Below are 25924 nucleotides of genomic sequence, written 5' to 3' on the forward strand. Positions count from 1 at the left end.
TCCTACCTTCAAGAGGGCACATGGATCCTGGACCCAGTGCCGGATCTTCTGACACATCAATCAGGAATGCTCCATCCTGCCCTCCACACCCTCAAGCTGACAGCTTGGTTGCTCCACTTCCGATGTTAGCCAGGCTTCCGGAATTGTCCCCTGCAGTTCGCCACATTCTAGTCTCATCGCACAAGCAGACGACTAGGAAACTCTATGCAAGCAAATATAAGAGTTTCTCTTGTTTGGCTAACAAAAGACATATAGATCCCTTCACAGCATCTAAACTTGCAATTATGGAATTTCTAACAGAAACTTTTAATCAAGAAGCAGCGGCAGCCAGTATTCGAGTTCAATTAGCTGCTATTTCTAATTATCATATGGGAGATTCGGGATCTAGTCTAATGTCACATAGAGTATGCAAAGCCTTCCTCAAGGGTACTTTTCTGTTAAGACCTCCCTTCAGAGAACCTCCTCCTCCTTGGGACCTTAATCCAGTATTATTATCTTTGATCCTGCCTCCTTTAGAGCTAGCATCATCTTGTTCATTTGACAGCAATTATTTTAGCCAGGAGAGTATCAGAGTTGCAAGCCTTGTCTATCCGTCCACCGTATTTGATCTTCCACAAAGATAGATTTTCCCTCAGAACAAATCCTTCCTTCTTGCTGAAAGTTTGTTCTCAAGCAAATTTAAACAAAAATATAGAATTACCAGTGTTTTTTCCTAACTATGGCAACAAGGCTGAGTATAAACTCCACCAACTGGATGTGCATAGACAGTTGTGCTTTTACTTGTATAGGACCAAAGAATTCAGAAAGTCGGACCAATTGTTTGTCTCCTATTTAGAAAATAAAAAAGAGTTTGGCGAGCTCAAAAGTTACCTTGTCCAAATGGCTTACTGAGACCATCACATATGTCTATGACTCCCACAATAAAGAACCACCCGGAAAAATCAAAGGGCATTCAACTAGAGCAGTATATACCTCCATTGCCTTTCAATCCAGACTTCCATTGGATTCAATTTGTGCTGCTGCTACATGAGTAAATCCTCATACCTTTATTACTCATTACAAAGTAGATGTGGCTTCCCGGAACAGGGCATCCTTTGGTTCCACTGTCCTGAAGAGTTTATTCTCTTGAGCCACCCAAGAAGAAGGTGCTGGGGACTCTGTCCCAACCAGCAAGAATGAAGGTGAGATGGGACAGCATAACATAAAGAAGTTATGTACTCACCATAATGTTCCATGTTTGTTGTCCAGTATCTCGCCTTCAGTCTTGTATCCCTCCCAGAACATCCCCCTCCTGGAGATCTAGAGGAAAATTCTCAGAAATTGGCAGATAAGGTCTGATTCCCTTCTTTCCCTTTCTTGTAAATTTTTAAAACAATATGTTTCACATATTATCCTTTTGAATATTGAATATTTCATAGGAACCTTTATTCCTCAAATGAGATCTGGGGAACAGCCACTAAGCACCATGGGATAGGACTCAGCCTTGAGCCAGTAGAAGCTCTCCAGATTTAGTATAGGCCAAGTCTGAGCCGAGTTTCAGCTCCGAACCCAACCAGCAAGACTGAAGACGAGATACTGGACAACAAACATGGAACGCTATGGTGAGTACATAACTTCTTTTTTGTTTGTTTCTCACCAAACCGACTGAGACCTCCAGTTCCTAAAGTTACCCTGACCAAATGGATTACTGATTGAATTTCTTTTGTATTTACTCAGCAAGGCCTCTCCCTATCAAAGCCTCCGAAAATACATTCTACTAGCTCCATGGCAACTTTTTCCACCTTCTGGTTTAGAACCTCCATTGATGACATTTGTGCAGCAGCTGCTTGGTTTAATTCTTATACCTTTTTTGCTCATTGCAAACTAGATATGACCTCCAGAAGCAAATTTGCTTTTGGTTCAGATGTTTCCTGGAATATTCTTCCATTAGGCCACCAAAAATTCATGTAGCTGGGGGCTCTGTCCCACATGTTGAGGAAGAATGAAAATGACAAAAGGACAACATCAGATATTAAAGTTATGTACCTACCATAGCTATGCATCTGTGTTATCCATTTTCATTCTTCCTCAACTCACCATCTCCTTCACCCTTCCTTTCATCTTCTAGAGTGATCTCATGGATATTATGGAACATTTGTTCCAGGTTTGAGCCTCAGCTTTGCTGTTCTTTCCTTCTTCCTTCTCTATATTAGGATCTATAAGGCAGCAAACTCAATTTGAGGTACTGTTAGCTGACTGGGACATTATGGGTAGAGGGAAGAGCTCAAAGGTTTGACCAAGTGTATTGTATACAGCTGAGTCAGATCCAAGCTTGGATCTAGTACCCACACGTTGAGGATGAATGAAAATGGGCAACACAGATGCATAGTTACGGTGAGTACATAACTGTAATCTTTGTGTGAAGAGTGATCCCTGCCGAAAGTATAAAAACTCATAAATTTCATTTTATACAAAATCCTAGTTAGAAAATCCAGTAAATAACATAATATATTTTAATCACAGGAGACTCCATTGTGAGACATACAGATATCTCACTCATCAGGTTGAATAAGGAGAAAATCACAATCAGTTGTCCATCAGGGACCTGGATCTGCCAAATTACCCACACACTAAAGTCATTAGATCACAGTTACCAATATGCCTTAATCATAGTCTATGCGGGTGAAGTAATCTGAGACATATCTCCTTGAGCTATATGAAGAGAGGCATTATGGAGCTGTTGGACTATGTGTCCCAGGCTGGTATATGCCTAGTATTGAGCAGCATTCTACTTCACTAACGATGGTGCTGCAATACGTACAAAATATGACTGACTTTAATAATTAGCTTAGTTTCTGGTATTATTCCAAGGGGGTACAATATCTGTTAGCATGGAAGGATATAGTCAAGAGACTACACTACGTTGCCAAGGATGGTCTCACCTGTACCTCCAGGCTTTTGAATATTGGCTAAAACATTGTCCTCCCTCAATATGCCAGTTTGACAAACCTTCCCCAATATCAAAACCAACCCAAGAGAATCTAAAGATGTTACTGCTCAATGCCTGGAGCCGAAACAGAAGACTTCACCCCCCAAGGCTCTCACCATCCTGGAGAATGTGGACATCTGTGCAGTTACTGAGACATGGTTTAAAGCTATGGAGAGCACCCTGTGATGATGTGAGGCAGTGCCAGCTATGTCAGAGAGAGTAAGGCAGAGCATGCGTAACATATGCCAGCATAGCTAGCTGGAGTTTTGTAAATAATTTTATGTCATTTGACTATCAAACTGATTTGTACAGATGATTGTGTTAAAATGTATTTGTAAAGCTGCTTGTGTTAAAAATGTATCAACAGTGGGTCCTGCTGGACAGAAAAGAAATATAAATTTATATAAGGCTGTACTGTTGTAACTGAGTAAATGTATATATGTTAACAGAGGATGGTGGACGGGAAGGGGTTAAGCTCAGCTCAGCTTACCTTATCTTAAGAAAAATAGCCAGAAATTAAATGACTTAGTTTAGACCATAAATATTTTATCTCATAGGCCTGAATGCAGCCAGAGATGCACTGCTTGGGAAAGACCTGGGCTCTTATTGTCCTTAGTGCTGATCTAATTGCTACACTGGAGTGCCAGAAAATGACTGGTTAGTCTCTCCAGGAATAATAAAAGGGTTGGAATTGCTTTACAGTCTCCGGATGCTGTAAGAAGCATTAGCAAAATCCTAGGTGTGTATTGGGACACATCTGTGCTAGATCCTGGTTCAGATTCTAGTCGGGGGGAAGGAGTGTGGGAACCACAGAATCAGGTGACCAGATGTGATGTCATTCTATAGCCAGCGCTGACATTGTATTTATTAGTGAGAGTTGTGATAGTGACACTCAGCACTCAGTTATTGGAACTGACAGCAAGGACACTCATTCATTTCATCTTGCCTTGGTTTAGTAAATAATTTAACTAAGGGAAGAGTAATTCTTCAGTCAGTTAGGAATATAGTGAAATTAATTAAATACTGTGTTTCTGTATTTTTCTGAGTCTTTCCATCTGTGTTATTTTTTTATAATTCCTTTGAATTGAAACTCTGGTGTTTATTGTAAATAGATATTCAGTGTTTTCATGTTTTCAGTTTTATTATTAAATATATCTAGACATTTCATTGTGGCTGGTCTTTTAGAAAATAGTTTAATCTTTGAGACTAATTGCATTTATTTGGTGGTACTGTGGTTTCATGCTCCTGAAAGTCTTGCCACTTGGTTAATACTACCATTTGTATTAACTTTACTGAGAGTAATTGTGTACCCTGGTAAGAGTCCTAAAGTAGCTGGCTGGTGGCAGTGAATCTACCTTATAGTCTGGGTGATGGTAGTATAGTGGGCCAGCCTTTCCCAGGTGTGTGTGTGTGTGTGTGTGTGTGTGTGTGTGTGTGTGTGTGTGTGTGTGTGTGTGTGTGTGTGTGAGTGTGTGTGTGTGTGTGAGTGTGTGTGTGTGTGTGTGTGTGTGTGTGTGTGTGTGTGTGTGTGTGTGTGTGTGTGTGTGTGTGTGTGTGTGTGTGTGTGTGTGTGAAAATGAAATCTTGAGTGTGTATGTCAGCTACTTGGAACAGGGATGCAGAGCAATGATTTCTGCAAAGAGAAAGGTGAAGTCTTATTTGGGGCCTGAAAAAGAAAACCCAGCCCCGGGTCTGGAGTGTGCTGTCTGTATGCTCTTAAGATAAATTGAGCTTGGTACAGAGAGCTGCATCTGAAAATACTGTGTGTATCCATTTTTGTTCTAAATGAACGTCCCCTACTGGTGTCAATGGTGAGAATTGAGGCTCCTTGATTGCTGGCCCAGAGGAAGGATGTCACACACCCTACAGTGCAGGGTTACAATACCTTCCACACATTTACTGCACATGCAAGGACCAAAGGTGGAGGTTTCTCAAACTAAATAAACAGCAAACTCACCTCAAGACTGGTCAAACAGGGCAACGCACTTGAGCTTCTCCATGTCCAGATTTTCATAGCTGTAACACCATATTATATCCTTCAAGGCTGCAGAGAGCACTCTGGCCGTGCAAGGCTACAATGCTTACCACATGTTCAGACCTGAAAGCGAGCATGAAAGAACCAACAACGGAGGCGTATCCTTCTTCATTAAAGACAAATATGCCTCAAGACTGGTCAAACAGTACTACTCCCTAGAGCTACTTCAAGTCCAACTAACTGTAGGTAAAACCCCCTTCTATATCATTACTAGCTATAGGTCCTCCACCATGAACCACAAGAACCACTCTGCCTACCTGGACCTACTTGAGTCATTCACTATACAGCCAAACACCTTGGTCATAAGTGATTTCAACTATCCTTCCATCAAATGGGAGTCATATATGAGCAGAAACATGCTCGCCCTAAGGTTCTTGGACCTTGTTAATACAAATGCTCTGGAGCAGATAGTCTGCGCCCTCCCACAAGCGGCTCAAATGCCCTAGACTTCATACTCACCAACATATGGGGTCTCTGCACTACCCCCTTCTTTTGCCCTGCCTTGTAAAGTTTCATCATAAATCAGTCTCATTTGAAGTAATGATCATACCTGACCCCCTGAAGAGCAAAAAGGATGAAGCATTTCTCCAAAGCAAACTATAGCCTCCTAAGCGATGGTATAAATAGTTTCAAACACTCTGCTACCACTGTCAACAATGACTCCTATACAGAGGTGTACACAAATGCCCTGTATAAACACCTATACAAATGTATAGACTCAGCTGTACCTGAAAGGATCAAAACAAGGTGCTCACAAAAAAAACAAGCCACCCTGGTGAACATCAAGCATAAATAGATTATAAAACGAGAGGAGGAACCAAATTTCTAAGAATAAGAGGGAACTGACTCAGCAGAGGAAGGACACCCTCCACAACTTGAACAAGCAAATTAGATATCTTGTAAAGTCCTCTAAAGCCAATTATGAAGCTAAACTAGCATCCCTATTGCTGCTGAAAGCTGGCCACAAATTTATTAACAGGGGTGCAAAAGTAGAGGGCTTGAACCTGAACCTAGAAGTAATGCCCTTTTGATCATGTCTTTCTAAAAAATGTAATTTCAGATATAATAATCTGCAAAAATATATCACATCACTGGCAAAGATGTCTTCTGGTACATTATGACATGGAACAAAACGCAAACCTTTATTTAATAATTTAATATCAATAGAAGACAAAGACACAGGTGATATATTATAAACATTCACATTTTCCTTTACGTGGTCATCATTAATTGCAGTAATGTTTCTCGGGTGAAACCTGCGCCGATGTTTTCTTCCAGCCCTTCTGACTGGTCTAAAGGGTTACCTCTCGATTTCTTTTTGGGAATAGGAGAAGATAAAGTCTCTGAATCAGTCTCAGTGGCTGAAGAAAATTCTTCAGCCGAAGTCTCAAAAGTACTATCAGATTTCTTTAAAATAGACTTACTTCTGTTACGGTTTTTAACATGAAGCTGCTCCTTAGTATTTACAAACTTAACCACTTTCTTCCTGTCAAACTGTTTCCCACCCTGATAATCTCTAGAAATTTCTTAAGCATCTTAGTGGTTAATTCATGCTCCACAGTGACCAATTGCAGTTTTTGTAAATATGTTCCTACGGCTGTATGCTTTTCATCTTCTAATACATCAAAGGTGTATCAAATTAATGTTTTTGGGAATTGTGATACAGACTGGTTCATATATTTAGCTACATTCAGTTGCTCGGCATTTTATGTTGGAAAACTTCATGTTCATTGAAACTCAGGATTTCTGAACATCTTAGTGACATTATTTGTGCCAGAGGATCCAATGCTTTATATAAACATACCTTACAGCACAAAACTGCAGTGTTTCATTTTGTTATTATTGATAAGATTTTGTTAAACAGGGATAGCAAAGGAGGCTGAAACACCATGTTAAATAATAAAGAGAAAGGTTGGATTATTAGGCTGAGAGCCTTGTTCCCTCCTGGACTTAATGAGAATTTGTAAAAGACCAATCATTTGTAAGAAGTGTGTATTTAAGTCTTGTAACGGTTGTTTGTTCGTGCTGAAGCATTGGAGAAGGCTAATTAAGCTGAAACCAGTATGCTGTTTTGGCAGAATAAAGTTATGATTACTTAGTAAGGACTTGTGCTATTTATTAATTATTTATTTACCACTGTGTGAGGGGTGCTGGCTCATGTGTTGATGTATTTCACTGAGAAACTCACCCAGCTGGGAATTAACCCATATGTCACTAGATGAGTAGCCAACTGGCTCACCAGCAGAAAGCATACAGTCAAAGTTGGGGATTTCACCTCTACCAGCAGACTAGTTACCAATGGTATACCACAAGGATCTGTGCTGGCCCCTTAGTATTTGGAATCTATTCCTCAGAAGTCCAGGCTAAAATCAATGGCCTGTGGCTTACCAAGTTCATCGATGACTGCAAACTGGGTACAATCATCGAGTCCCCCAAAGATATTGACATACTACAAAAAAAGCTTACACAGACAAATGACTGGTGCCAAAGCCACAGACTTAAACTAAATGTAAAAAAAATGTGTTATCATCCCTTTCAGCAAAGGGGAATTCCCTGCAAATTGCAATATTAACAGTACCCCCCTCTGCTCAAACCCTGTGGTGAGAGACCTTGGAATTTAGGTTGATAGCAACCTGAACTTCGATCACCATGTGTCCACAGTGGTAAGGAAGGTCTTCTATGTTGCACATCTCATAAGTAAGGGTTTCGCATCCAGAGCTAAGGATGTTATAACTCCCATGTACTCATCCCTCATCATACCACTAATGGAGTATAATGACCCTTCTGTATGTACCTCACCAGACACCTGCAGCAGTTGGAGAGACCTCAGAAATTTCTCACCAAGAAAATTCAGTGCCTTCAACACATGACCTATATGGACAGACTGAAGAACCTGTCACTCTAACTGTATCTTATATGCTACTGAGAGGCAGCTTGTGCCTGTCCTACAGAGCAGTCTCGGACCTGCCCTAATGGAAATGCTGCACATCTGCAAGTCAAATCGGACAAGATTCACTCACTCTATGGATCTTAATCTAGCCTGTGACATTAACAGGACATGCTAGAGAGACAGATATGTCTCCCAGAGATAGCCACTCTCAGTTCACGTAAAACAGAGCTTCTCAATGATCCTTTTTAAGCATAACTTAGACAACTGGATGGGAGACCGTAAATTTACCATGGGGGTGTCACCTGAATCCCTTTTATATAAGGGCAGTCGATGCCGATCATAGACTCGTACTGTAGATATAGACCTGGTCAGTAAGGGAGCAAGGCTATAACATGACTAGGCGTATAAAGGCCCTAGGACCAATAGCTTAGTAACTTCCTATGAACCTATGGTTGTAAGACTCATACATGTATCCACCGTTACATTCAGAATTCTTGACAGAATGTAGTAATATTCGAGATGTGGGGTCTTAGACTCATTTCTATTTGATCTGGGAGAAATAACCAGGCATGCATGAAAGGATGTGGGTAGGATATCAGAGGAAAATGCAATAAGTATAGCTAGAACTAACTTTGCAGTTCCTTCAGCTTAAATACTGCAGAACACAGAAAGCTGAAGGCAAGGGGTCATAACCAAGTTAGATTGAGAATAGAAAGGCTGACATGTAGAAGACATTAGTGTCCTAATTTTTTGATTTGTTGGGGAAGAATGTGTGCACTGTATATATCCGTTATCGGGTCATATTTGCATATTATTCTCATGATCTGAACTGGTTCAGAATGCATTGAACAGTTTATATATATTAACTATAAATATACTAGATGATCTTTCATCCTTTTGCCTTAAGATCACTTAATGTTCCCACAGCAGCAAAGAAGTGATCTTAAGATCCATGACCTTGGAGAAGAACCAAGACTGTATTGTAGACCAAAAATAGTTTTAATTCCAAAGTATTCCGATTACACAAGTCACAGGAAGAAATCACACAAGCGCTTTCGCTCAGGTAGTCCTGAGCTTTATCAAGTATTACAGATATAATATGTAGCAATACCTGTTATATACCCTGGCAATTACAAAGTTGATTGGTAAAACCTGGTATTCAAGTGCTCCAGTGATTTAAAGCTGTAAACTGGAAATTAATTTTCATTACATCAATTCAAAATAGAATACACATATATAAAAATGTAAGAATGAAGCAACAACTTTAAAACATAGAAATTCTCAGATGTCAAAGTTCAAAAATTGGAAGTTAAAAATCTCATTGAAGTTAAAAGTTTTTAAAAACTATATTGTAGTATTAAACAACTTAAAAAACTTGTTTTGTGTTGTTAAAGGGCACTATTAGTGTTAAATTGGATATTATTAGTGTCCATTTTTATTGAATTTTAATGTTAGAAATATTTTTAAATTGAAGCTTTAAAGCCATAGATGCTCATTAATTACCAATGGATTACCAATCAACTTTGTAATTGCCAGGGTATATAACAGGTATTGCTACATATTATATCTGTAATACTTGATAAAGCTCAGGACTACCTGAGCGAAAGCGCTTGTGTGATTTCTTCCTGTGACTTGTGTAATCGGAATACTTTGGAATTAAAACTATTTTTGGTCTACAATACAGTCTTGGTTTTTCTCCAAGGTCGTGGATTAAATTCTTTGCTTGTTACTGTTCTCTTGTTCATCTTAAGATCCATCTTTGACAAACAGAATAAATATCCTTAGTTAATGCTGTGCTAATTTTGAGCTGGTATCATGGTGAAACAAGGGACAATAAAAAGAAGAATTTAGAAACAATCATTGCATTTTGTGTCCACTGCTTCAGTGGCAGAGAACTCCTGTAGGTACATTCAGCTTCGGTATAATATATATATATATATATATATATATATATATATATATATATATGGATCACCTTCAGTTTACCGAAACGCCACAACGCCGAAACACAAATCACTGACACCAAAAGACCGACAACAACAAATACCGACAACGCAAAACACCGAACACCATTACACCGACACACTACATGTAAACAACACAGTACACTACATAACATATCCACTAGCCCTAACCCAAACCCTAACCCTAAGGTCCGACACTACCGCACACTTACCCTACCTGCACCCTAACCCTAACTCACTTACCCACCCTAACCCTAAGGTCCTACACTACACACTTACCCTACCTGCACCCTAACCCTAACTCACTTAACCCACCCTAAAACATAAACCCGTCACTAACACACACTTACATTACCCAAACCCTAACTCCGACACTACCGCACACTCACCTTTCACACACCCTAACCCTACATCCCTCACTATTGCACACTTACCTGTCCGCTCCCTAATCCTAAATCCCTCACTATCGCATACTTACCAAGTCGCTTACACATTCCCCTTGTCGGTCTTCCAGCTGTCGGGATTTCAGCATGTCGGTCAACTGCGTTGTCGGTCCTTTCGCGTTCCTCTTCCGCGTGTCGGCGAATCAGCGTTTCGGTAAACTGAAGGTGATCTATATATATATATATATATATATATATATATATATATATACATATATATATATATATTTTTTTTTAATCTTATCACAATTCTTTAATGTTGTGTTTTAAGCAGTTTTGCTATGTAGTTTATTCATGATTTACATTCCTTTTGTAAACTATAATTAAGGAAATTAACTGAAGGGTTTGTCCATGTTTATGACTGATCCACAAGAGATTAGGTATTCTGGGTAAACAGCCTTACCTTTTATCCAACTTTTGTTGTGCTTCTACAGCATAATGCCACAAATGTGATTTGCCTACTGAGCCAGTAAACTTTCTTTCAAAAGGATTATCAAAACAAGAATAGTTCTTTGTATGTAATTCAAAATTTTCACAATGATATCATAACCTCTTAGGCAGTGACTCTCTTGGCAGTTGTTGCAGCCCACTGATTACTGTCCTGTGAGTGCAGGTTTGCTACTGTACATCCTTGAGGGGTGACCAAATCTGTACAGTATGTAAACAGGTAAATAAAGAAAATCAGTCCAGATAAAGTGACATTTGTCATATGTCAAATGTTCAACACCTTCATGATACCTAGACTCTAGTATTCATAGACACAAAAAGCTGTAATTCCTTTTAAAATTACTGCCAAAAAAGTTCTTAGTGACATCCACAACAATAATAAATTGCAATTTACAAAGCTGTTATGGGTTATTTTCCAGAAAAAGTAAAAGATACTCATATTAGGGTAGGTTTCATAATGTTAAAAGCATGCTGAGTGTAACAAACAGGTATGTATCAAAGATTTAAAATGTCTACACAAGACTATCAGTCAGAGGAATTAACTTTTTAGAGCAGTGTTAAGAAACTCTCCTGTTTTGTATACCAAACGTCGTGCCATTACCTTGTACACCATTACCTCTGTTTTACAGTAAATATCTTAAATCTGTAGTTAAACATGTACCAATGCAAAGTTTAATATTTTCATAAACTGGATAGTGATATAACATACACCTATCACCTTTCTATTTACTGCACCCATTTCAACCAACACTCTTAGAAAAGATGAATTACTCACAACATTGGAATAGACCTACAGAAACCGAATGAAATACAAATGCTTAAGAAAACAGTGAAATGATTTTCAAAGTATGCTGCAGATATATGTATTGAGGGAGGGTGAGTGCATGGTGCTCTGCCAAGGTTTGTCTATTTTGCTGTTTAACATTTTCATGACTCTTAAGTATCAGAAGAAGATTTCTGTAAGTGTATGAGTTTAACATGTACCCCTCATGATGGCCCAGATGATATGCAAAAGCAAGGTTCACAAAGCAGTGCTGCATAGAGTATAATGAAACAAATATTACTAGAGTGGATTTAGTTAGCATCACCAATACTTAACTGTTCCAGCCTGGCTGTGCAGCGTACAGATTGATGAAACCCTGTCTGTGTCTGAGATGAGCTGAAACCAGTTAGTTGTTGCTGAATGAGCTGGGCTATTGAGGCAGACTAGCTTGCTGCAATACCAACACATACTGAAGAGAAAAGTATATGATTATCAGCTAATAAGTTGGGGCATGTAGCTTTTTGGCTCTGCCAAGCCATATTGACAGTGTAGACTTCTTGGGGCATATGCAGGAATGTGCATACCCACAAGCGGAGTCATTGCAAGACCTTGAATATTATGGCATGCATATTAGCCACTGAGGGTGAGGAGTTGATTTAAAATTAGAAAAACTACTGATAGCTGTCTGGATAATGGCCTACTGTGATCAGCTATCATTCCTGAGAGGAACAAATAGCTTGGTAGGCCATGAGAAGGCTGATGATTAGAAGGCAGCAGGAGACAAAAAATTAAAATGACTTGTCAGCTCCTAGCTTCAATAGCCAAAATACAGTGTTCTAGGCAGCAAAATACTGATTGCTGTCACAAGCTTCATAGTTGAGTATTTTGGTGCATGCCCACAATCAGACTGTCCTCTACCAGCACCTTAATCAGTTATTCTGTCTTTACAGTTTTTCATTTTCATCTGTTGTCATCATCCTATTTGTAGAGATTCCCTTCTAGTGATACCAAATATAATTTACCCACTACTAGTGTGTGTCTTGCAAAATACAGCACGGCAGATAATGCAAGCATTTATTAATTCTAAGCATTGGCATACAAGAAATGTACTGGAACATTAGAGATATACCTGCCATGGCGGTGCTGCGGTAGCGTTGTCGCCTCACAGTAAGACGCTGTCCGGTTCGATTCTCAGCTAGAGCGTCTTTTGCGTGGAGACATGCGTGAATGGGCGTAACTTAGTTGAAGGTTGTGCATCAGGGCTGGTAACTCGACACGTAAAAATCAACTACCAATCATTAGAGGACCGGAGTTCCGCTGTGGTGACCCCTAACCGGGAAAAGCCAAAAGAAGCAACAAGAAACCTTTATGAAAATATGTATAAATATCACATGGAGGTAAAATAGATAATTTTGGTTTTGGTACATTGCTTTCACTTGCACTGTCAGAAACACCAGTAAACAGCTGAAAGTTTATACGTTTCAGTGAAAAATTATATTTGATGATCAGTGGGCTCATACATTACATTCTGAAAATACAAAGTCAGTAATATTTCTTTTACAGGTGCTTCTAGAAACACTTGATAAAAGCTGAAACTGATTTAATCTGTTCTCGGCTGAAAAAAATCAGAGTTCACTAGTGTACAATGGTGTAGCTGAATAATGACCACCTCCAGATGCTGTTTTTCCTGGCCTATGCCACTGTAGTTTGTGTGCTGAATGAATTCAGTATTCAACCATGAAAATATCAGGATCATGAATTTGCAGTTTCCCATCCAGTCATTCAAATTAAGCTTAAATAGGGACAGCGAAGGGCACCACTTCACTTGAAGTGGAAGTTTGTTCCAGAAGAGAGGTAACCTTTGGAAAACAAATCTGTCTGTCCAGCAAGTCCTGTTGATGTCACATACTAGGCTAAGGTCCCAAGTGCGAATATATCGAGTACAATTTGACTTATGGACGTGCAGCATTTCCATTAAAGCAGGATCTGAGCTTGCTTTAAACGCAAGGCACAGATCTCCTCTGAGTAGTCTGTATGACACAGAGTTTAGAGAGAGTGATTTCATTCTGTCATCATATGACATGTGCTGAAGGTCTTAAATTTTCTTTGTAAGAAACCTTTGAGGTCTCTCCAGTTGCTGCAGGTGCCTGGTAAGGTACATACCAAAGGTAGCATTGTACTCTATTATTGGCCTGGTGAGGGAAGAGTACAGGTGGGTTATGGTTTCTTTTTTTCTGGAAGCAATACTTAAGAGATGTACAATGCAGAAAGCCTTTCTTACCACTGCAGAGACACGATAGTCAAAGGAGACGTCACTATCAACCTGTGTACACAAATCTCTCACCACAGATTGAGTGTTTAAGGTGATGTTATTAATGTGGTATTCTGCAGGGACATTGCCCTTGCTGAAGGGGATGATGATGGATTTTTTTGCATTTGGTTTGAGCCCATGACTTTGGCACCAATCATTGATTTGTGTAAAACCTTCTTGTAGGATGTCAACATCGCTTGGGGACTCTATGACCGCTCCTAGTTTGCAGTCATCTACAGACTTGGTCAGCCATAGATTTTTTGTTTTTTACCTGTACATCTGAGAAGTAGGTTCCAAATAACAGGAGCCCCACAGGTCTGCTGGTGGAGGTTGAGTCCCCAATTTTGACTGTGCATGTTCTATCAGTGAGCCAGTTTGCAACCCACCTGACAATATACGGGTTAATCTCCAGCTAAGTGAGTTTATTAATGATGCCAGAGTGGGGCATAGTGTCAAAGGACTTAGCTAAGTCTAAGTAGGCTTTATGCACAGATTTGCCTTCGTCTAGGGGTTTGGTGACTGTCTCGAAGAAGTCCACCAAGTTAATAAGGTACAATCTCCCTTTCATGAAGCCAGACTGGGTCGGGTCAAGGGATGGTCTCCTATATCTTTGTTGATAAGGTCCATGACGATTCTATCTATGGCTTTGCAGATAAGGCTGGTCAGGCTTATAGGTTTATAGTTCCCAAGGTCAGTGGATGCATCCCCTTTTATATAAAGAAATGACAATAGCTGTTTTCCATTCTGCAGGGACATAACCAGTGTTTAGGCTGTGGTTGAAAAGGGTGCCCAGCGGTGCAGCTAGTTCCTGTTTTAATCCATTAAGAATGTAGCCAGGGATGTTATCAGGTCTCATAGAGACTATGTTTTTGGCTTTGGAAAGGGCTTTTAAGACATGCTCCTTAGAGATAACAGGTGGCACACAGGTGGTATGGATGCTTTGGGGTATGGCTGGGACAATGGAGACTTTTCACTGAACCTATCCACTAGCAGGTTGGCTATTTCCACAGGTTTGGTATATGTGGAGCCAATGACAACAAGTTCTGGTCAAATCTGAGTTTTTCCTTTAAGGTTATGGATGTAGCTAAAGAATGCCTTATGGTTACCCTTTGCTAGAAAGGCTAATTTAGATTCATAGTTAGCTTTTGATTGCTATACAAGGTGTCTTATTTGCTTATTTAAGCAGAGGAGGGAGTGCTTCCAATTATGAGACCATTTCTTCCTGCTGTTAGACAGCAGTTTCTTTCTCCTATTGTATAAACTGTTTATGGCTGATGTCCACCAGGCTGGTTTGTTCTTTTGTGAAGATCTTACTTTGATCCTGTCTGGTACGGCTGAGTTGATGCAGTTGTATAGATGTTTATACAAAGCATTAGTGTATATCCCAGTATAGGTGTCCTTGCTATCAGTGGAGGCAGGACCAATGAAGCTATTAATGCCGTCTCGTAACAGGTTGTAATTGGCTTTGGAGAAGTTTTTTTAGTTTCTGCTGAGGGTGGGTCAGATGTAATTGTTACTTCTAATGAGACTGACTTATGATCAGACCTTACCAGGGAGGGCCGCACACTTCGGGTGATGCAGTGGTCTCCCATGTTAGTGAGCACCAGATCCAAAATGTTTGGGCCCCTTGTGGGGGTGTCAGCCATTTGGTCTAGGGCATTGAAGTTAACGAAGTTCAAGAACCTTTGGGCAAATGTGTTAGTGCAGGTATAGTTTTCTCAATCTGTGGATGGGTAATAAAAGTCTCTCATAACCAGAGATGTTTGGTTGTATCTTGAGTGACTGAAGTAGATCCAGGTAAGCAGTGTGGGTATCCTGGTTCATGGAGGAGGTCCTATAGCTAGCAATAACATGGAGAGCAGTCTTGCCTATGGTCAATGTACCTGGAGTAGTTCAAGGGAACCATTCTGTTTAACCAATCTGGACATGTATTTGTCTTTGATGAATATTGATCCCCTTTAGTTTTCCCACTCTCATTTAGTGGTCTAAATGTGTAGAAGGCATTGTAACCCAGTATGGCCAAGGTGCTTTCTGCGGCCTTAAATCAAGTCTCTGTGACTGCACAGATGTCAGCATCTTCTAAGGTGAGGACTGCTTCCAGAGAGTACAGTTTCAGATTTAGACTCAACGTTTAGCAGCATAACCTTGAAGTTGTTTTTTGAGGATGTTTTTATGTCGGGAATTTTGTTCTTGTGACCTTGCCTAAAAAAGGCACTGTGAGGGAGGCAAGAGCCTTAGCCAGTAACCGAAATCCCAGGGGTGACTGGTGAAGACCATCTCTGGCAAAGCATTGAGGTCTATCGACCATATCATCCCAGGTTGACAGGTACTGGTCTCCTTAGAATGACACCAAAAACTAAGTCACTAAGTCAGTACTTTTCTGTCTATATTGTGGCATCATCATTGGTGAAGGTAGTATGCTGCTTAAGGCTAGGGACACACTTGCCTGGGACACATAATCAGAGAGCTCAGTCATATCTTTCTTCATATAGTCCAGTGAGGTACATCTCAAGTCATTCACACTGACATGGACGATGATGGAGTCATAACAGTACTTGTTGTTAAGGATAGGCAAGGTGAATTGGAAAAGTAAAAAAAATAATAAATGTGATAATAGGGAAGCAGCATACATCATGTTGCACTTACTTTAGCTTTATTGATTAAATATTTATGTTCAGAAATTATTGTGGACCATGTGGACCAAGCAGTAGTGTGTTTATGTAAGTTGCAAGAACTATCATTTATAATATGTGAAAGTAATATCTTTTTATCAGAATGGCTACTTTATCAATATCAGCATGGAATGTAAATTGCCTTGCAGGTATAGACAAGAAAGCAAATTGTATTAAGAAGTGCAGGGAGGAAATAGCAATGCTACAGGAAGCACATTTGGATAGAAGTGAGCATGTGAAATTGGCAGAGAAAGGGTTTAAGGATGAACATTCAGCATGATCCATCTATCGGGTCAAAAAAGGGGAGTAATAATACTAATTGCAAGAACAGCACCGATAGTGATAAAAGAGAAAAAAGACAGTAATAGTAGATTTGTGATAGTAAGGTGCTATTGCAGGGGAGGAGGATTAATCTGAAATGTAATTATAGTCTGCCTAAAACTACAGTTATGGATGCTAAGATAATTTTGGGAGAAATAATAAGCTTTCAGCAGGGAGTATTATTTATTTTGGGGACTTGAACATGGTTTGCAATAGTGAGGAGGTATCAGGGGGACCTGGATGGGAAAATGTAAAAAAGATGGCAGATTTCTAAAGAAGTATATGAGAATATCTGGTATGGAAGATACCTACTGAGACACACTCCATCTAGCTGATTGTTGATAGCATTAAAAACATCAGTTGGAACACAGAAAAACAAAATAGGAATTTAACATATTTTTTTTAACAAAGTTAGCAACTTCATTATTGTATGATGTTATGTAGTCCAATCTCGCCTACATTCTTACCCGTGAGTTCGGAGCCGAATATCGGCTCTGACTCGGCCAAACTTTTCTAGCTCGAAGTCTTCTATTGGCTGGGCTAAGAAGGTATCCCATGCTGCACTGCTCCATATCCCCAGAACTCGTTTGCCACTCGTGTAGCTCAGACGTGGTCTCGCTCTTGGCTGTGGCTAAGTACCCTTTTTCTAATTCTTCTGAGAAAATTTGTTACAAACAAAAGCTATTTTAATAGCTATTTCTATTTGGTGTTGTTTTGGGTATTTCTGTAGTGTGATTGTGTTTTTTGTGGTTTCCCACTAGCTGTTCTAACGGGTTAGACCCATTTCAGTTAGAGGACCTAGTCTGTCCCCTTCTTGTCCCTGTGTTTGTTTTTGCTATCTAAAACCGTTTGAGTTAGAGGTTTTAGTGTGTGTCTCCCCTTCTGTACGCGAGTTGGTCTAAAAAAACATTTTAGTTAGAGGTTTTTAGCTCTAGTCTTAGTGTGTGTCCCTTCTGAGGATTGTGTGTACTGTGGTTGTGGAAAGTTTGTTCCCGCGCTTAGTGGTGTTTTGAGTGACTGTAGTCGTTTTTCCAGTACAGGCAGTGACTTGTTCATTATATTGGTATTTGTGATTGATCTTTCAACATGTCCAAAGATTCCAAGGAGCACAAACCTTCGGGTTTTAAAAAGTTCTCTAAGTTTGGTTACAAGATGTCCATCACCGATGGACATTCAGTATGCGTGTATTGTCTGGGAGCAATCCACCTGCAGGAGTCCTGCAGCTTCTGCCATGCTTTTAGTCCTAGGGTGCTCCATGAAAGAAATAATAAGTTAATTCTGAAGGGACTCTTGAAACCTCCGTTCAAAGAGGTCATGGATTCTGCTTCCAGTTCAAAACCAAAATCCACAAAATCTAAAAAGAGATCTCCAGCTCCTTCAATCTCCTCAGAGCCACCGGAGAAAGTCATAAAACTAGCTTCGACCTCCTCGGCTCCACTGTCCTCGGGGCTGCAGGAAGTGTTGGTGTTGATGGAACCTGCGTCGGTTCCAATTATATTGGAACCTCTTCGGAGCCAATCGCTCAGTACTAGACCAGTATCACCTGAGACGAGATCCCGATCTCCCTCCCTGTCCCCCAAATCCTCCAGGACACTTTCAGATGTGGATGTCGATAGGGTGGTGCAGAGGCTCCTTCAGTCACCGGTTTTGGCAAAATTGTTCTTGGCTCCGTCCCAGTCGGCTCCAGAGCCCGTCCCGATACCTTCTTCGATTATTCCTCTTCCAAGCGCATCTCTGTCTTCGGAGCCGGAATGTTCCCTCCATGTGATGTTCCTAGGTCGGTTCCGATGGCCCCTCCGGGTTTATCGGTGCCAACGTCAGCTCCGACCTTGTCGGCACCATCCACGGGGTTCGGGACTCGGGATTCTTCAGTCGGGCCTGAGGGGGACACCTCGGGACACATTTCGGTTCCTAGTCTCCCGCTCGGTGCCTCAGCTCGAGGAACCCCGACTCCTGTCATCGTCTTGGAGGCTGGCCAGTCCTCGGACTCGGGGGTGCCAGCCTTTGAGGCCATGCAGAGTGCGCTGGCCAGATCTTCAGCCATATCATGTAGGTCGGTCATTTTGTCCCCTACCACTCCGGTGAGAGCCTCTGATCACCACCTATCTGTAGACAGCAGAGCCCCAAGGCCTAGGGATACCCCCACGAGTGGTCCCCAAGTTTCTGAGGGCCCCTCAGAGTTCTTTGCCTGAGGAGCCCCCTAGAAAGAAAACGTGCAAGAGGAAGCACATAGACTCCCAGGATGGGTCTCTCACCTCAGATACTGACCTCGATGAATCGGAGGGGTCCCCCAAGTCATCCTCTGATGATGTTTCTTTCTCTGACATCCTGGAGATATTGAAACAAAGAGGTGCCTGGCCATCCAATGCCCCCTCCAAGGAGGAGTCGGTCTTCCTGAAGGCCTTTGGTGCTCAGCCCTCTGCCTCCTGGGTGTCCCCACCCTTCGATAAGCTCCTGGATTTAATTTGTTGGAGGGTGTGGGAGAACCCTGATTCTGTGGAACCCGTACCCAGGAGACCCAATAAATTTCTATCAGCTCCCCCGGGTAAGGAGTTTTTGTCCAAAGGAGTCCCTGTGGATGCCATGGTGGTGGCGGCGGCCACTCAGAAGGAAGTAGCCGAGACTTCTTCCTCCGTCCATCCTCCTAACAAGGAGTCTGGGACCATGGACCGGTACGGGAAGCATACCCTCTCATCAGCAACCTTTACCTTACGGTCGCTGAACTACCTGTCTCATTTTACTCGGTTCCAGAGAGATCTCCTCAAGGAGTTAGGAGATACTCTCATGGGTAACGTGCCTGAGGTGGTGGCCCAGATGGTTAACGCCCAGGTGTCTACCCTTAATTCCATCGTTAACTCCTCCATGCGGCTCATTTCATATGCAGCCGAGGGAGCGAGTAGGGCAGCAAGCTCAGGAGTCGCCCTTAGAAGGCAAGTGTGGATGCGCCTTTGTCATTTCGCGGAGGCCTTCAAGTCTTCTTTCACTGACGCCCCCTTTGATGGTTCTTCTTTGTTCGGAACCAAGGTGAAAGACACCCTCAGCAGGTGCGAGCAAGAGGGAAAGACTCTGTCTGCTGTAGGGGTCCATTTTTCCCTTCCCTCTAGGCCTCACCCCAAAGCCCAGAGGGGTGGGAAGATGTGGTTCAAAAAATCACAGAGGTTTTTTTCCTGGTGCACAAGGTGAGTCCCCCTCCAGAGGCAAAGGAGGGGGAGGTTATTCAGGGAGATGCTGCCCTAGAGGCAGAGGGGGCCCCCACAATTCGGGAGACCGCGATTCCTTTCACAGCTCTCCCTACCGTTGTTCCTGATGGGATGCCCGACTGTGCATTTCTGGAGCCAGTCGGGGGTCGAATATCATTATACCTGGAAGCCTGGCAAAGCATCACCCAGGACTGATGGATATTACGAATAATTTCCGGAGGTTATGTCATCCCCTTTTTGTCAGACCCCCCCTCCAGTAAGAAAAATCCCGGACGTTCCACCCAGTCAAAGGGATCACGCAGCTTCAGAGGTTTCAAAGCTGCTAGGAAAAGGAGCCATCCAGCATGTCCCCTCAGATCAGATCGGATTAGGGACTTACTCAAGATTCTTTTTGGTGCCGAAAAGAACAGGGGACCTGAGACCCATATTAGATCTCAGCCAACTGAACAACTATGTACAAAAGTCCAAGTTCCGTATGGTCACACTACAATCGATTCTCCCATTATTGGGAAAAGAAGTATGGATGTGCTCCATCGACTTCAAGGATGCTTACTACCATATCGAAATGGACAGGGCATCCAGGAGTCACCTACTCTTCCGGCTGGGAGCCCATCATTTCCAGTTTCGAGCCCTGCCCTTTGGTCTCACCACAGCCCCCAGGGTGTTCACCAAGTGTATGGCGGTGCTGACAGCTCACTTGAGACGTCAAGGATTCCAAGTGTTTCCGTATCTGGACGACTGGCTCCTTACCGCCCCCACCAAGCATCTACTAATCCAAACCAGGGACGCTACCATCACTCTCTGTCAACAGTTGGGCATAACACTGAACTGGGAAAAATCTGCCTTGTTGCCCTCACAGCGTGTCATTTTTATAGGTGCAGAGCTAGACACTGTTCAAATGTGAGCCTTTCTACCGCAGGAAAGAATCAGAGTCTTACAGCAACAGGTGCCCGCCCTGCTACCCCTGAGGAAAGCAAAGGCAAGATGGGTTCTCCAATTCCTGGGGACTATGGCAGCAACAATTATGTTAGTCCCTCTAGCAAGATTGCACATGAGGTTCCTTCAATGGCTCCTCTTTGCCCAATGGTCTCTCCAGAAACTTCCACTTTCCCACCCTATTTTGCTCACGGACAGATGCAAACAGGATCTCAGTTGGTGGCTTTGCACCAACAATCTGGACAGGGGAAAACCCTTCGTTCCACCACCCCCGGTTACCACAGTGACCACGGACGCCTCCCAGATTGGGGGGGGGGCATTATCTCGGCAGGACAGTCCAGGGCACGTGGCAAGATCACGAGATACATCTGCATATCAACGTCCTAGAGATGAGAGCGGTGCTACTTGCGTTGCAGGCACTTCAGAGCTTTCTACCTCTTGGGACTATTGCAATACACTCAGACAATATGTCAGTGGTGTGGTATCTGAACAAGCAGGGAGGAACCAGATCATACCCCCTGTGTAGAGAGGCCATACGAGTGTGGCAGTGGGCAGAATTTCCCAATGGTTTCTGGTGGCAACACACATTCCAGGGAAGTCCAACGCAGAGCTATTCTGATGCCTTATGAGTGGTCCCTGAATTGTCTAGTTGCAGAACAAATCTTCAGCAGATGGGGTCAGCCTTGCTGCGACCTTTTTGCCAGCCCCCTCAATACCAAATGCAGCAGCTACTTCACGCTGATCCCTCCACAGAGGGAGTCACTCAGGGATGCTCTAGTCCATGATTAGCCCTCCGGTCTGCTTTATGCTTTTCCTCCATTTCCCTTGCTATCAAAAGTGATTCAGAAAACACAATTCTTGGGAAGCAGAATGATTCTAATTGCTGCACACTGGCCTCATCAAGTCTGGTTCCCCTTTCTCCATCTCGACATTGTGAACACACCTTGGACTCTGGACCCACAACCAGACTTACTGACACACATGTCGGGACAGTTCCACCCCTCTCTGCGGACCCTCCGGTTGACAGCCTGGCTACTCCACTTCCGTCATTAGTTAGGCTTCATCACTTTTCACCTGAGGTAGTTCATATTTTATCTTCTTCTCATAAGCCCTCTACTAGGAAGATTTATTCTAGCAAATGGAAGAGGTTTTCTATTTGGACTCATACCCAAGGAATTGACCCTTACACAGCCCCAATTGCTTCAGTCTTGGAGTTTTTGTCTATGCTCTTCCAGCAGGGATCAGCGTCCGCTACCATTAAAGTTCAATTGGCAGCGATTTCTAATTTTCATGTTGCGAATGAGCCTAGTCTGATGGCTCAGAGACTCTGTAAGGCTTTCCTGAAGGGCACTCTGTTACTCCGTCCTCCGGTCTCAGAACCGATCATGCCCTGGAATCTAAATTTTGTTCTGCAAGCCCTTACTTCACCACCCTTTGAGCGTGCAGCTACCTGTGACTTAAAATTCTTGACCTGGAAAACTGCCTTTTTAATAGCCATCACATCGGTCAGGCGAGTTTCAGAAATTCAAGCTCTTTCTATCAAACCTCCATACTTGATCTTTCATAAGGACATGGTTTCTCTTAGACCAAGCCCTTCCTTTCTTCCTAAAGTGGCATCCATATCTAATCTTAATCAAGCTATTGAGTTGCCAATGTTTTTTCCCCATTTTTCAAACAAGGCAGAATTTGAATTTCATCAATTGGATGAACACAGACAGTTACGTTTCTATCTGCACCAAACCAAAGATCTCCAAAAATCTGATCAACTGTTTGTCTCCTTTTCAGAAAACAGAATTGGGTCCCCTGTCTCCAAAGTCACTCCATCCAGATGGATATCAAATTGCATCTCTTTCACTTATTCCTCAGGAGGTAAGGACCTACCTTTTCCGGTCAAGGCTCACTCTACTCGGGCTGTATCTACATCTACAGCCTATCAAGCCAGATTGTCTATGGATGATATTTGTGCTGCAGCTACCTGGGCATCTCCTCACACATTTGTTACTCATTACAAGCTGGATGTGGTATCTAGGGGCAGGTTTTCCTTTGGTTCCACAGTACTCAGGAGTATCTTCCTCTGAGCCTCCCAGGATGTAGGTGCTGGTAAGAGTGTAGGCGAGATTGGACTACATAACATCAAGAAGTTATGTACTCACCATAACGTTCAATGTATGTAGTCCATCTCGCCTCACATTCTTACTTACCCTCCCACCTTCCCCCTTCCTGGAGGATCTGGAGGTTAGGTCTGTTTTTTAGAGTTCCCTTCACCTTTAGTTTATATTTCTTTACTTGGATGTTGTTATGCATGGGGTATGAGTGTGTGTTCGCAGCAAATTAGATCTGGGGATATGGAGCAGTGCAACATGGGATACCTTCTTAGCCCAGCCAATAGAAGACTTCGAGCTAGAAACGTTTGACCGAGTCGGAGCCGATATTTGGCTCCAAACCCACAGGTAAGAATGTGAGGCGAGATGGACTACATACATCGAACGTTATGGTGAGTACATAACTTCTTGTTTCTTCCCCTTTTTATTTTTCATTAGAGTTTAGTCCTCTAATTCAGTCTTCTGTTGAGCTGACTTGGAATCCTAGACTGGTTTAAATTTGAGCGGTTATCTGCATTTAAAGGCATGTTGCTGGTAAGAAAGATTACATTTGTACCATTGACTTTCTTGACATGTTACTTGAAATCCATTGGTTTATGTTGGAACCGTAAATGCTCTCTGGAGCTTCATCAGAGTTGTCATTTTGACAGCTTCAGACTGACCAGAAGTTGTGGGCTGTTTAATGTTGTAGGTGTGTTCCTGTCCCACTGATGACCTGCCACCATAAGTGTAACTACTGGTTCTGGATGAACCAATGGGAGTCTTTCTTTATGCAAATGGTCATTTTGACTTGCTGCTCAAATGGTGTATGTAATTAAATCAATGACATGCTAGTGTACACAGTAGTATAGAGATTGTGCAGTGGCTAACTAGTAGGTTTCCCTACTACAGTCCACATATGAGTGAAATTTTAAGATGACAGAACTGTTTTGAAATACATATATAGTGCTATCAGGAGATTTATGGCATCAAATCTAGAAAATCGAGATCCTATTCAGGTCCTGCATCTGCCTCTCCCCTTCCACTCTGCACCATTGTCCTATCAAACTACGTATCCAACCCTTTTTAAACTCAGTCTTACTCCTTACACCCACAGAGCGTGCTTTTATACATTTCTATCAATATTGCAATAAAAAATGGCAGTCTGAAATTTGTTCCTTAAGTCTGAAGACTTTTGAGCCTCTCCCCATATTTTCTTTGCAACTGCATTCATTCTCATGCCTATCTCATTGCCTTGTATGCACACATTGCAACTCCACTTCTCATTTATGCAAAAATAACCCAAGGCTACTTATCTTGCTCACAATCATCCTGGTTTCACTTTTTGCACCCCACACCAATTAAATGCTCCTCTGTTTATGTGTGTGTATGAACTCCAGAAGTGTACACAGTACTCTAAGTGCATTCTCACCATTGTTTGTGTAACGTGACGTAATTAACACTGTGTGTAGAATCATAGGTTCATAGGTTCATAGGTGGGTACTAGGCTATCTGCCTGAAGGCATTTATAAGCCTAGCCAGAATGTGTTGGCTTTTGCCGCCCCCTTAGATTAGTTCCCTGTGCCTCTGTCCAGCAGAGCTACTGAAGTGATCCCCGAGGTAAACTTTTTGTTTCCCATTCACTCGTCAAGGTTTCTTTTGGAGTGTTAGCGAGGAGCTCTGCCTAATGTAGATTGGGATCTTGTTCCAAAGCATGGGAAGTCTCTGGGACAGGAATCTATCCCTCCTGCATGTCCTATTTATTGTTGTGGTGAGGTTTAGATCCCTAGAGCGTGTGGCTCGAGGGGATAAGGTTTTCTTTAGGTGGAGCATGTCCATCAATTCTGGGTTGGACATGGCCTTGTATGTCAGGCAGAGATCACCTCTGAGTAGGCGGTATGCAACTGAGTATAACTGGAGTTTCTTCAGTCAAGCTGCATAGGGCATCTGTTTTCTCTGACTGTTCTTCGTGGTGTATTCTGAAGAAGTTGTGGTCTGTTTGTTTGAGTATTATGGAGAACTGTGCTTATGGACTACATTTTGTACGAATCAAAAATGAAATATATGTTGTCTAATGATATTAAATATTCCAAATCATCTTTGAATGAAGTTAATATAGCTTATTCTAAAATTAATGTTCTTTTAAATGATTTGTTGCTAGAAGGATCTATTGATTTAGACATTTATAATTTTTTGTTTAACAAATATCCAAGGACACCATCAGTAGTTGGCATTCCAAAGGTCCACAAGGACCCCGTGGATCCACCCTTAAGACTCATTGTTTCCTCTGAGGGTTCTATTACTATCTCTTTAGCAAAATATGTGGATGTTAAGTTGAAAACACTCTCAAGTGAGGAAGTTACTGTTTTAAAGGATTCCTGGGACTTTCTCAGGCAGGTAAAACCTGAATTATTTCATCCTAATATACTTTTTATAACCTTGGTCATTGTTGGCCTATTTGGTTCTATTCCTCATGAAATTGGTTTATTATGGCTTGAGGAAAGTATGAGAGACAGTGGAAAATTTAGTTTGCAGGACTTTACCACATGTTTGTTATTAATGGAAATAGTTCTTAAGAACAATTTTATGTTCTTTGAGGGGGAATTTTATAAGCAAGAGAGAGGGGTTGCTATGGGGGCAAAATGTGCCCCCACTTATGCAAATATAGTCTTGTCTAGGTGGGAAAAATTATTTGTTACTGATTCAGAGTTTTCCAATTGTTGGTGTTTTTATAAACGCTTTCTTGATGACATTTGTATTTTCTGGAATGATTCTCAAGAAAGATTTTTTTAATTTCTTTCCTACTTGAAAGGTACCACAGAATTTTTGGACTTTACCTACCATTGTGATACTCAACAACTGATTTATTTAGATATTTCTTTGATTAAATTAG

Source organism: Protopterus annectens, chromosome 1.part1 (assembly GCF_019279795.1).
Source record: "Protopterus annectens isolate FY-2018-M chromosome 1.part1, PAN1.0, whole genome shotgun sequence".
In the NCBI taxonomy this organism is placed as follows: Eukaryota; Metazoa; Chordata; order Ceratodontiformes; family Protopteridae; genus Protopterus; species Protopterus annectens.